Source organism: Triturus cristatus, chromosome 8, assembly GCF_964204655.1.
Source record: "Triturus cristatus chromosome 8, aTriCri1.1, whole genome shotgun sequence".
In the NCBI taxonomy this organism is placed as follows: Eukaryota; Metazoa; Chordata; class Amphibia; order Caudata; family Salamandridae; genus Triturus; species Triturus cristatus.
The window spans coordinates 57,112,915-57,127,255 of NC_140591.1; the positions used below are offsets into that span (position 1 = coordinate 57,112,915).

The 14,341-nt window shown below is 37.6% G+C and overlaps 4 non-coding genes across 4 annotated transcripts; all 4 read left to right on the top strand.

Annotated features, from left to right (window-relative positions):
• The first annotated feature begins 2,164 nt into the window (after positions 1-2,164).
• On the top strand, positions 2,165-2,237 carry TRNAF-GAA (transfer RNA phenylalanine (anticodon GAA)). The gene has a single exon. It is a non-coding gene; the product is annotated as a tRNA-Phe (tRNA).
• A 5,760-nt stretch (positions 2,238-7,997) lies between these two features.
• Positions 7,998-8,070, top strand: TRNAF-GAA (transfer RNA phenylalanine (anticodon GAA)). Its single transcript has one exon. It is a non-coding gene; the product is annotated as a tRNA-Phe (tRNA).
• Positions 8,071-9,746: 1,676 nt separating this feature from the next.
• Positions 9,747-9,819, top strand: TRNAF-GAA (transfer RNA phenylalanine (anticodon GAA)). The gene has a single exon. It is a non-coding gene; the product is annotated as a tRNA-Phe (tRNA).
• Positions 9,820-12,076: 2,257 nt separating this feature from the next.
• On the top strand, positions 12,077-12,149 carry TRNAF-GAA (transfer RNA phenylalanine (anticodon GAA)). The gene has a single exon. It is a non-coding gene; the product is annotated as a tRNA-Phe (tRNA).
• Positions 12,150-14,341: the final 2,192 nt, after the last annotated feature.

The window sequence follows — 14,341 nt, forward strand, 5'->3', positions numbered from 1 at the left end:
ATCGATAAGACAACCATTTCAACATATTTTTTACATTCTGTCTTTCTGTCAAACTTGCTTCCACCTCTCTTGTATTCAACTTTACCTGCTTTATTTGCCAATTCTTCCTTTAATTGAAAGTAAAGCTTTGCCTGCATCAGCCTCGAGTTGCCCTTATACAAAACTGTTAGTAGTCAGATGACCTAGTTTGCCTACCCTCGCCATATAGGTCTGTGTGTCTGAGTATAAGTCCATTCATAGTTTACAAACATCTTCTAACTAACTTGGCTCCTAAAAAGGAAATTCACCCATCAGACCGATTTAGCTGCTGAATAATATTGGACAATTTAACACATAACTGCACATGCAGATAGAACGACCAGGGTCTGCATTTATCTTTAACATTTATCAAAAATACAACAGAAAGCCAAAATGGCCAGCTGGATGAAATAGCTCAGTTGGGAGAGTGTTAGATTGAAAATCTAAAAGTCCCTTGTTCAATGCTGGGTTTCGGAAAAGTCTGAGAGGTTTCTTGCTTCTCACAAAATATTTCTTGGTATCAGCTCAAGTTTTTCTTTCTTTATTTATCAAAATATTTGATCAACTGATCGACAACATGATCAATTCAACATAGAATTGTCTTTCTGTCCTCCTTCTAAATTTGCTTCCACCTCTCTTGCATTCAGCTTCGACTACAAATGTTTCCTATTTCATGCTTTTTTGTAAAGTAAACTCTTGTCTGCATCAGCTTCCACTTCTCCTTGAACACAGATTTCAGTATTCAGATGACATAGCTTACCTACTCAGGCCAAATACCTCTGTGTAATATGGTGCTAGTCCATTCAGAGTAAAAAAAAAAAGCTACCTAACCTGGATCCGAAAAATGCTATTTACCTATTGCACCCGTTAACTGATGAATGATACAGGACATCTTAAAACATAGCTCTAGCATGAGGTTGAGCATCTATTTTCTTGGGAAGTTTAAAAGAAAGGATGAAGACCCAAACTACCAGCATGCCGAAATAGCTCAGTTGGGAGAGTGTTAGACTGAAGATCTAAAGGTCCCTGGTTCAATCCTGGGTTTTGGCACAATTTCAACTTCTGCTTTTCATGTCACAAAAGATGTTTGGAGTTAAATCAACGCTCTTCTTTATCAAAACCTTTTATCAATCTGATCAACAACACAATCAATTCAACATATTATTTACTTTCTGTCTTCCTTTCAAACTTGCTTCCACCTCTCTTGTATTCAACTATGCCTCATTTATTTGCAACTTCTTGCTTTATTTTAAAGTAAAGCTTTGCCCGCATCAGCCTCCAATTCCCCTTATACAAAACTGTCAGTAGTCAGATGACATAGCTTGCACACCCTGGCCATATAGGTCTGTGTTTCAGAGTATAAGTCAATTCAGAGTTTAGAAAAAAAAAATCTACCTACCTTGTCCCCTAAAAAGGATATTCACTCATCAGACCAAGTTACCTGCTGAATGATACTGGACACTTTAACACATAACTATAAACGAAAATAGAATGACCAGGTTCTGTATGTATCGTCTAAAATTATTAATAATACATCAGGAGGCCACAGGGACTTGTTGGCTGAAATATCTCAGTTGGGAGATCGTTAGACTGAAGAGCTTAAGGTACCTGATTCAATCCTGACTTTCAGCACAGTGCGAGGGGATCCTACATTCTTGCAAAATATTTCTTGAAATCAGCTCTAGTTTTTTTTTCTTTATTTCTCAAAATATTTTATCAACTGATCAACAACATGATAACTTCAACAAAAAGTTGTCTTTCTGTCCTCCTTCTAAACTTGCTTCCACCTCTCTTGCCATCAGCTTTGATGACGAATTTATCCCATTTTATACTTTTTTCAAAGTAAACTCTTGTCTGCATCAGCTTTCACTTCTCCTTGAACAAAGTTGTCAGTATTGAGATGACATAGCTTACCTACTCAGGCGACATACGTCTGTGTAATACAGTGCTGGTCCACTCAGAGTTTTAAAAGAAAAACGACCTAACATTTATCCCAAAAACGCTACTCACCCATTTCACCAGTTAGCTGCTGAACAATGCAGGACACATTAAAACACAGCTCTAACCTCAGATTGAAAATCCAGGTTCTGCATCTCTGTTCTGGGATTGTTCAAAAAAAGAGGCTGAATACTATAGCGGCTGGCAGGCCGAAATAGCTCAGTTGGGAGAGCGTTAGACTGAAGATCTAAAGGTCCCTGGTTCGATCCCGGGTTTCGGCACATTTTGAACTTCTGCTTTGCATGCCACAAAGACTATTTTGAGTCAACTCATATTGACTTTGTTTATAATGATCAAAACCTTTTATCAAGATAATCGACAATACAATTAATTCAACATAATATTTACTTTCTGTCTTTCTTTCAAACTTGCTTCCACCTCTCTTGTATTCAACTTTGCCTCCTTTATTTCCCAATTCTTCCTTTAATTGAAAGTAAAGCTTTGCCTGCATCAGCCTCCAGTTCCCCTTATACAAAACTGTTAGTAGTCAGATGACCTAGCTTGCCGACCCTCGCCATATAGGTCTGTGTTTCTGAGTATAAGTCCATTCATAGTTTACAAACATCATCTAACTAACTTGGCTCCTAAAAAGGAAATTCACCCATCAGACCAATTTAGCTACTGAATAATACTGGACAATTTAACACATAACTGCACATGCAGATAGAGTGACCAGGTTCTGCATTTATCTTTAACAATTATAAAAAATACAACAGAAAGCCGAAATTGCCAGCTGGATGAAATAGCTCAGTTGGGAGAGCAGTAGACTGAAGATCTAAAGGTCCCTGGTTCAATCCCGGGTTTAGGCTCATTTTGAACTTCTGCTTTGCATGCCACAAATGCTATTTGGAGTCAACTCATATTGACGTTGTTTATAATGATCAAAACCTTTTATCAAGCTGATCGATAGGACAACCATTTCAACATATTTTTTACATTCTGTCTTTCTGTCAAACTTGCTTCCACCTCTCTTGTATTCAACTTTACCTGCTTTATTTGCCAATTCTTCCTTTAATTGAAAGTAAAGCATTGCCTGCATCAGCCTCGAGTTCCCCTTATACAAAACTGTTAGTAGTCAGATGACCTAGTTTGCCTACCCTCGCCATATAGGTCTGTGTGTCTGAGTATAAGTCCATTCATAGTTTACAAACATCTTCTAACTAACTTGGCTCCTAAAAAGGAAATTCACCCATCAGACCGATTTAGCTGCTGAATAATATTGGACAATTTAACACATAACTGCACATGCAGATAGAACGACCAGGGTCTGCATTTATCTTTAACATTTATCAAAAATACAACAGAAAGCCAAAATGGCCAGCTGGATGAAATAGCTCAGTTGGGAGAGTGTTAGATTGAAAATCTAAAAGTCCCTTGTTCAATGCTGGGTTTCGGAAAAGTCTGAGAGGTTTCTTGCTTCTCACAAAATATTTCTAGGTATCAGCTCAAGTTTTTCTTTATTTATTTATCAAAATATTTGATCAACTGATCGACAACATGATCAATTCAACATAGAATTGTCTTTCTGTCCTCCTTCTAAATTTGCTTCCACCTCTCTTGCATTCAGCTTCGACTACAAATGTTTCCTATTTCATGCTTTTTTGTAAAGTAAACTCTTGTCTGCATCAGCTTCCACTTCTCCTTGAACACAGATTTCAGTATTCAGATGACATAGCTTACCTACTCAGGCCAAATACCTCTGTGTAATATGGTGCTAGTCCATTCAGAGTAAAAAAAAAAGCTACCTAACCTGGATCCGAAAAATGCTATTTACCTATTGCACCCGTTAACTGATGAATGATACAGGACATCTTAAAACATAGCTCTAGCATGAGGTTGAGCATCTATTTTCTTGGGAAGTTTAAAAGAAAGGATGAAGACACAAACTACCAGCAGGCCGAAATAGCTCAGTTGGGAGAGCGTTAGACTGAAGATCTAAAGGTCTCTGGTTCAATCCTGGGTTTCGGCACAATTTCAACTTCTGCTTTTCATGTCACAAAAGCTGTTTGGAGTTAAATCAACGCTCTTCTTTATCAAAACCTTTTATCAATCTGATCAACAACACAATCAATTCAACATATTATTTACTTTCTGTCTTCCTTTCAAACTTGCTTCCACCTCTCTTGTATTCAACTATGCCTCATTTATTTGCAACTTCTTGCTTTATTTTAAAGTAAAGCTTTGCCTGCATCAGCCTCCAATTCCCCTTATACAAAACTGTCAGTAGTCAGATGACATAGCTTGCACACCCTGGCCATATAGGTCTGTGTTTCAGAGTATAAGTCAATTCAGAGTTTAGAAAAAAAAAATCTACCTACCTTGTCCCCTAAAAAGGATATTCACTCATCAGACCAAGTTACCTACTGAATGATACTGGACACTTTAACACATAACTATAAACGAAAATAGAATGACCAGGTTCTGTATGTATCGTCTAAAATTATTAATAATACATCAGGAGGCCACAGGGACTTGTTGGCTGAAATATCTCAGTTGGGAGATCGTTAGACTGAAGAGCTTAAGGTACCTGATTCAATCCTGACTTTCAGCACAGTGCGAGGGGATCCTACATTCTTGCAAAATATTTCTTGAAATCAGCTCTAGTTTTTTTTTCTTTATTTCTCAAAATATTTTATCAACTGATCAACAACATGATAACTTCAACAAAAAGTTGTCTTTCTGTCCTCCTTCTAAACTTGCTTCCACCTCTCTTGCCATCAGCTTTGATGACGAATTTATCCCATTTTATACTTTTTTCAAAGTAAACTCTTGTCTGCATCAGCTTTCACTTCTCCTTGAACAAAGTTGTCAGTATTGAGATGACATAGCTTACCTACTCAGGCGAAATACGTCTGTGTAATACAGTGCTGGTCCACTCAGAGTTTTAAAAGAAAAACGACCTAACATTTATCCCAAAAACGCTACTCACCCATTTCACCAGTTAGCTGCTGAACAATGCAGGACACATTAAAACACAGCTCTAACCTCAGATTGAAAATCCAGGTTCTGCATCTCTGTTCTGGGATTGTTCAAAAAAAGAGGCTGAATACTATAGCGGCTGGCAGGCCGAAATAGCTCAGTTGGGAGAGCGTTAGACTGAAGATCTAAAGGTCCCTGGTTCTATCCCGGGTTTCGGCACATTTTGAACTTCTGCTTTGCATGCCACAAAGACTATTTTGAGTCAACTCATATTGACTTTGTTCATAATGATCAAAACCTTTTATCAAGATAATCGACAATACAATTAATTCAACATATTATTTACTTTCTGTCTTTCTTTCAAACTTGCTTCCACCTCTCTTGTATTTAACTTTGCCTCCTTTATTTCCCAATTCTTCCTTTAATTGAAAGTAAAGCTTTGCCTGCATCAGCCTCCAGTTCCCCTTATACAAAACTGTTAGTAGTCAGATGACCTAGCTTGCCGACCCTCGCCATATAGGTCTGTGTTTCTGAGTATAAGTCCATTCATAGTTTACAAACATCATCTAACTAACTTGGCTCCTAAAAAGGAAATTCACCCATCGACCAATTTAGCTACTGAATAATACTGGACAATTTAACACATAACTGCACATGCAGATAGAGTGACCAGGTTCTGCATTTATCTTTAACAATTATAAAAAATACAACAGAAAGCCGAAATTGCCAGCTGGATGAAATAGCTCAGTTGGGAGAGCAGTAGACTGAAGATCTAAATGTCCCTGGTTCAATCCCGGGTTTAGGCACATTTTGAACTTCTGCTTTGCATGCCACAAATGCTATTTGGAGTCAACTCATATTGACGTTGTTTATAATGATCAAAACCTTTTATCAAGCTGATCGATAAGACAACCATTTCAACATATTTTTTACATTCTGTCTTTCTGTCAAACTTGCTTCCACCTCTCTTGTATTCAACTTTACCTGCTTTATTTGCCAATTCTTCCTTTAATTGAAAGTAAAGCTTTGCCTGCATCAGCCTCGAGTTCCCCTTATACAAAACTGTTAGTAGTCAGATGACCTAGTTTGCCTACCCTCGCCATATAGGTCTGTGTGTCTGAGTATACGTCCATTCATAGTTTACAAACATCTTCTAACTAACTTGGCTCCTAAAAAGGAAATTCACCCATCAGACCAATTTAGCTGCTGAATAATATTGGACAATTTAACACATAACTGCACATGCAGATAGAATGACCAGGGTCTGCATTTATCTTTAACAATTATCAAAAATACAACAGAAAGCCAAAATGGCCAGCTGGATGAAATAGCTCAGTTGGGAGAGTGTTAGATTGAAAATCTAAAAGTCCCTTGTTCAATGCTGGGTTTCGGAAAAGTCTGAGAGGTTTCTTGCTTCTCCCAAAATATTTCTTGGTATCAGCTCAAGTTTTTCTTTCTTTATTTATCAAAATATTTGATCAACTGATCGACAACATGATCAATTCAACATAGAATTGTCTTTCTGTCCTCCTTCTAAATTTGCTTCCACCTCTCTTGCATTCAGCTTCGACTACAAATGTTTCCTATTTCATGCTTTTTTGTAAAGTAAACTCTTGTCTGCATCAGCTTCCACTTCTCCTTGAACACAGATTTCAGTATTCAGATGACATAGCTTACCTACTCAGGCCAAATACCTCTGTGTAATATGGTGCTAGTCCATTCAGAGTAAAAAAAAAAGCTACCTAACCTGGATCCGAAAAATGCTATTTACCTATTGCACCCGTTAACTGATGAATGATACAGGACATCTTAAAACATAGCTCTAGCATGAGGTTGAGCATCTATTTTCTTGGGAAGTTTAAAAGAAAGGATGAAGACCCAAACTACCAGCATGCCGAAATAGCTCAGTTGGGAGAGTGTTAGACTGAAGATCTAAAGGTCCCTGGTTCAATCCTGGGTTTCGGCACAATTTCAACTTCTGCTTTCCATGTCACAAAAGATGTTTGGAGTTAAATCAACGCTCTTCTTTATCAAAACCTTTTATCAATCTGATCAACAACACAATCAATTCAACATATTATTTACTTTCTGTCTTCCTTTCAAACTTGCTTCCACCTCTCTTGTATTCAACTATGCCTCATTTATTTGCAACTTCTTGCTTTATTTTAAAGTAAAGCTTTGCCTGCATCAGCCTCCAATTCCCCTTATACAAAACTGTCAGTAGTCAGATGACATAGCTTGCACACCCTGGCCATATAGGTCTGTGTTTCAGAGTATAAGTCAATTCAGAGTTTAGAAAAAAAAAATCTACCTACCTTGTCCCCTAAAAAGGATATTCACTCATCAGACCAAGTTACCTGCTGAATGATACTGGACACTTTAACACATAACTATAAACGAAAATAGAATGACCAGGTTCTGTATGTATCGTCTAAAATTATTAATAATACATCAGGAGGCCACAGGGACTTGTTGGCTGAAATATCTCAGTTGGGAGATCGTTAGACTGAAGAGCTTAAGGTACCTGATTCAATCCTGACTTTCAGCACAGTGCGAGGGGATCCTACATTCTTGCAAAATATTTCTTGAAATCAGCTCTAGTTTTTTTTTCTTTATTTCTCAAAATATTTTATCAACTGATCAACAACATGATAACTTCAACAAAAAGTTGTCTTTCTGTCCTCCTTCTAAACTTGCTTCCACCTCTCTTGCCATCAGCTTTGATGACGAATTTATCCCATTTTATACTTTTTTCAAAGTAAACTCTTGTCTGCATCAGCTTTCACTTCTCCTTGAACAAAGTTGTCAGTATTGAGATGACATAGCTTACCTACTCAGGCGACATACGTCTGTGTAATACAGTGCTGGTCCACTCAGAGTTTTAAAAGAAAAACGACCTAACATTTATCCCAAAAACGCTACTCACCCATTTCACCAGTTAGCTGCTGAACAATGCAGGACACATTAAAACACAGCTCTAACCTCAGATTGAAAATCCAGGTTCTGCATCTCTGTTCTGGGATTGTTCAAAAAAAGAGGCTGAATACTATAGCGGCTGGCAGGCCGAAATAGCTCAGTTGGGAGAGCGTTAGACTGAAGATCTAAAGGTCCCTGGTTCGATCCCGGGTTTCGGCACATTTTGAACTTCTGCTTTGCATGCCCCAAAGACTATTTTGAGTCAACTCATATTGACTTTGTTTATAATGATCAAAACCTTTTATCAAGATAATCGACAATACAATTAATTCAACATAATATTTACTTTCTGTCTTTCTTTCAAACTTGCTTCCACCTCTCTTGTATTCAACTTTGCCTCCTTTATTTCCCAATTCTTCCTTTAATTGAAAGTAAAGCTTTGCCTGCATCAGCCTCCAGTTCCCCTTATACAAAACTGTTAGTAGTCAGATGACCTAGCTTGCCGACCCTCGCCATATAGGTCTGTGTTTCTGAGTATAAGTCCATTCATAGTTTACAAACATCATCTAACTAACTTGGCTCCTAAAAAGGAAATTCACCCATCAGACCAATTTAGCTACTGAATAATACTGGACAATTTAACACATAACTGCACATGCAGATAGAGTGACCAGGTTCTGCATTTATCTTTAACAATTATAAAAAATACAACAGAAAGCCGAAATTGCCAGCTGGATGAAATAGCTCAGTTGGGAGAGCAGTAGACTGAAGATCTAAAGGTCCCTGGTTCAATCCCGGGTTTAGGCTCATTTTGAACTTCTGCTTTGCATGCCACAAATGCTATTTGGAGTCAACTCATATTGACGTTGTTTATAATGATCAAAACCTTTTATCAAGCTGATCGATAGGACAACCATTTCAACATATTTTTTACATTCTGTCTTTCTGTCAAACTTGCTTCCACCTCTCTTGTATTCAACTTTACCTGCTTTATTTGCCAATTCTTCCTTTAATTGAAAGTAAAGCTTTGCCTGCATCAGCCTCGAGTTCCCCTTATACAAAACTGTTAGTAGTCAGATGACCTAGTTTGCCTACCCTCGCCATATAGGTCTGTGTGTCTGAGTATACGTCCATTCATAGTTTACAAACATCTTCTAACTAACTTGGCTCCTAAAAAGGAAATTCACCCATCAGACCAATTTAGCTGCTGAATAATATTGGACAATTTAACACATAACTGCACATGCAGATAGAATGACCAGGGTCTGCATTTATCTTTAACAATTATCAAAAATACAACAGAAAGCCAAAAAGGCCAGCTGGATGAAATAGCTCAGTTGGGAGAGTGTTAGATTGAAAATCTAAAAGTCCCTTGTTCAATGCTGGGTTTCGGAAAAGTCTGAGAGGTTTCTTGCTTCTCCCAAAATATTTCTTGGTATCAGCTCAAGTTTTTCTTTCTTTATTTATCAAAATATTTGATCAACTGATCGACAACATGATCAATTCAACATAGAATTGTCTTTCTGTCCTCCTTCTAAATTTGCTTCCACCTCTCTTGCATTCAGCTTCGACTACAAATGTTTCCTATTTCATGCTTTTTTCTAAAGTAAACTCTTGTCTGCATCAGCTTCCACTTCTCCTTGAACACAGATTTCAGTATTCAGATGACATAGCTTACCTACTCAGGCCAAATACCTCTGTGTAATATGGTGCTAGTCCATTCAGAGTAAAAAACAAAAGCTACCTAACCTGGATCCGAAAAATGCTATTTACCTATTGCAACCGTTAACTGATGAATGATACAGGACATCTTAAAACATAGCTCTAGCATGAGGTTGAGCATCTATTTTCTTGGGAAGTTTAAAAGAAAGGATGAAGACACAAACTACCAGCAGGCCGAAATAGCTCAGTTGGGAGAGCGTTAGACTGAAGATCTAAAGGTCCCTGGTTCAATCCCGGGTTTCGGCACAATTTCAACTTCTGCTTTTCATGTCACAAAAGATGTTTGGAGTTAAATCAACGCTCTTCTTTATCAAAACCTTTTTATCAATCTGATCAACAACACAATCAATTCAACATATTATTTACTTTCTGTCTTCCTTTCAAACTTGCTTCCACCTCTCTTGTATTCAACTATGCCTCATTTATTTGCAACTTCTTGCTTTATTTTAAAGTAAAGCTTTGCCTGCATCAGCCTCCAATTCCCCTTATACAAAACTGTCAGTAGTCAGATGACATAGCTTGCACACCCTGGCCATATAGGTCTGTGTTTCAGAGTACAAGTCAATTCAGAGTTTAGAAAAAAAAAATCTACCTACCTTGTCCCCTAAAAAGGATATTCACTCATCAGACCAAGTTACCTGCTGAATGATACTGGACACTTTAACACATAACTATAAACGAAAATAGAATGACCAGGTTCTGTATGTATCGTCTAAAATTATTAATAATACATCAGGAGGCCACAGGGACTTGTTGGCTGAAATATCTCAGTTGGGAGATCGTTAGACTGAAGAGCTTAAGGTACCTGATTCAATCCTGACTTTCAGCACAGTGCGAGGGGATCCTACATTCTTGCAAAATATTTCTTGAAATCAGCTCTAGTTTTTTTTTCTTTATTTCTCAAAATATTTTATCAACTGATCAACAACATGATAACTTCAGCAAAAAGTTGTCTTTCTGTCCTCCTTCTAAACTTGCTTCCACCTCTCTTGCCATCAGCTTTGATGACGAATTTATCCCATTTTATACTTTTTTCAAAGTAAACTCTTGTCTGCATCAGCTTTCACTTCTCCTTGAACAAAGTTGTCAGTATTGAGATGACATAGCTTACCTACTCAGGCGACATACGTCTGTGTAATACAGTGCTGGTCCACTCAGAGTTTTAAAAGAAAAACGACCTAACATTTATCCCAAAAACGCTACTCACCCATTTCACCAGTTAGCTGCTGAACAATGCAGGACACATTAAAACACAGCTCTAACCTCAGATTGAAAATCCAGGTTCTGCATCTCTGTTCTGGGATTGTTCAAAAAAAGAGGCTGAATACTATAGCTGCTGGCAGGCCGAAATAGCTCAGTTGGGAGAGTGTTAGACTGAAGATCTAATGGTCCCTCGTTCGATGCCGGGTTTCGGCACATTTTGAACTTCTGCTTTGCATGCCACAAAGACTATTTTGAGTCAACTCATATTGACTTTGTTCATAATGATCAAAACCTTTCATCAAGATAATCGACAATACAATTAATTCAACATATTATTTACTTTCTGTCTTTCTTTCAAACTTGCTTCCACCTCTCTTGTATTTAACTTTGCCTCCTTTATTTCCCAATTCTTCCTTTAATTGAAAGTAAAGCTTTGCCTGCATCAGCCTCCAGTTCCCCTTATACAAAACTGTTAGTAGTCAGATGACCTAGCTTGCCGACCCTCGCCATATAGGTCTGTGTTTCTGAGTATAAGTCCATTCATAGTTTACAAACATCTTCTAACTAACTTGGCTCCTAAAAAGGAAATTCACCCATCGACCAATTTAGCTACTGAATAATACTGGACAATTTAACACATAACTGCACATGCAGATAGAGTGACCAGGTTCTGCATTTATCTTTAACAATTATAAAAAATACAACAGAAAGCCGAAATTGCCAGCTGGATGAAATAGCTCAGTTGGGAGAGTGTTAGATTGGAAATCTAAAAGTCCCTTGTTCAATGCTGGGTTTCGGAAAAGTCTGAGAGGTTTCTTGCTTCTCACAAAATATTTCTTGGTATCAGCTCAAGTTTTTATTTCTTTATTTATCAAAATATTTGATCAACTGATCGACAACATGATCAATTCAACATAGAATTGCCTTTCTGTCCTCCTTCTAAATTTGCTTCCACCTCTCTTGCATTCAGCTTCGACTACAAATGTTTCCTATTTCATGCTTTTTTGTAAAGTAAACTCTTGTCTGCATCAGCTTCCACTTCTCCTTGAACACAGATTTCAGTATTCAGATGACATAGCTTACCTACTCAGGCCAAATACCTCTGTGTAATATGGTGCTAGTCCATTCAGAGTAAAAAACAAAAGCTATCTAACCTGGATCCGAAAAATGCTATTTACCTATTGCACCCGTTAACTGATGAATGATACAGGACATCTTAAAACATAGCTCTAGCATGAGGTTGAGCATCTATTTTCTTGTGAAGTTTAAAAGAAAGGATGAAGACCTAAACTACCAGCAGGCCGAAATAGCTCAGTTGGGAGAGCGTTAGACTGAAGATCTAAAGGTCCCTGGTTCAATCCCGGGTTTCGGCACAATTTCAACTTCTGCTTTTCATGTCACAAAAGCTGTTTGGAGTTAAATCAACGCTCTTCTTTATCAAAACCTTTTATCAATCTGATCAACAACACAATCAATTCAACATATTATTTACTTTCTGTCTTCCTTTCAAACTTGCTTCCACCTCTCTTGTATTCAACTATGCCTCATTTATTTGCAACTTCTTGCTTTATTTTAAAGTAAAGCTTTGCCTGCATCAGCCTCCAATTCCCCTTATACAAAACTGTCAGTAGTCAGATGACATAGCTTGCACACCCTGGCCATATAGGTCTGTGTTTCAGAGTATAAGTCAATTCAGAGTTTAGAAAAAAAAATTCTACCTACCTTGTCCCCTAAAAAGGATATTCACTCATCAGACCAAGTTACCTGCTGAATGATACTGGACACTTTAACACATAACTATAAACGAAAATAGAATGACCAGGTTCTGAATGTATCGTCTACAATTATTAATAATACATCAGGAGGCCACAGGGACTTGTTGGCTGAAATATCTCAGTTGGGAGATCGTTAGACTGAAGAGCTTAAGGTACCTGATTCAATCCTGACTTTCAGCACAGTGCGAGGGGATCCTACATTCTTGCAAAATATTTCTTGAAATCAGCTCTAGTTTTTTTTTCTTTATTTCTCAAAATATTTTATCAACTGATCAACAACATGATAACTTCAACAAAAAGTTGTCTTTCTGTCCTCCTTCTAAACTTGCTTCCACCTCTCTTGCCATCAGCTTTGATGACGAATTTATCCCATTTTATACTTTTTTCAAAGTAAACTCTTGTCTGCATCAGCTTTCACTTCTCCTTGAACAAAGTTGTCAGTATTGAGATGACATAGCTTACCTACTCAGGCGACATACGTCTGTGTAATACAGTGCTGGTCCACTCAGAGTTTTAAAAGAAAAGCGACCTAACATTTATCCCAAAAACGCTACTCACCCATTTCACCAGTTAGCTGCTGAACAATGAAGGACACATTAAAACACAGCTCTAACCTCAGATTGAAAATCCAGGTTCTGCATCTCTGTTCTGGGATTGTTCAATAAAAGAGGCTGAATACTATAGCTGCTGGCAGGCCGAAATAGCTCAGTTGGGAGAGCGTTAGACTGAAGATCTAAAGGTCCCTGGTTCGATCCTGGGTTTCGGCACATTTTGAACTTCTGCTTTGCATGCCACAAAGACTATTTTGAGTCAACTCATATTGACTTTGTTTATAATGATCAAAACCTTTTATCAAGATAATCGACAATACAATTAATTCAACATATTATTTACTTTCTGTCTTTCTTTCAAACTTGCTTCCACCTCTCTTGTATTCAACTTTGCCTCCTTTATTTCCCAATTCTTCCTTTAATTGAAAGTAAAGCTTTGCCTGCATCAGCCTCCAGTTCCCCTTATACAAAACTGTTAGTAGTCAGATGACCTAGCTTGCCGACCCTCGCCATATAGGTCTGTGTTTCTGAGTATAAGTCCATTCATAGTTTACAAACATCATCTAACTAACTTGGCTCCTAAAAAGGAAATTCACCCATCAGACCAATTTAGCTACTGAATAATACTGGACAATTTAACACATAACTGCACATGCAGATAGAGTGACCAGGTTCTGCATTTATCTTTAACAATTATAAAAAATACAACAGAAAGCCGAAATTGCCAGCTGGATTAAATAGCTCAGTTGGGAGAGCAGTAGACTGAAGATTTAAAGGTCCCTGGTTCAATCCCGGGTTTAGGCACATTTTGAACTTCTGCTTTGCATGCCACAAATGCTATTTGGAGTCAACTCATATTGACGTTGTTTATAATGATCAAAACCTTTTATCAAGCTGATCGATAAGACAACCATTTCAACATATTTTTTACATTCTGTCTTTCTGTCAAACTTGCTTCCACCTCTCTTGTATTCAACTTTACCTGCTTTATTTGCCAATTCTTCCTTTAATTGAAAGTAAAGCTTTGCCTGCATCAGCCTCGAGTTCCCCTTATACAAAACTGTTAGTAGTCAGATGACCTAGTTTGCCTACCCTCGCCATATAGGTCTGTGTGTCTGAGTATAAGTCCATTCATAGTTTACAAACATCTTCTAACTAACTTGGCTCCTAAAAAGGAAATTCACCCATCAGACCAATTTAGCTGCTGAATAATATTGGACAATTTAACACATAACTGCA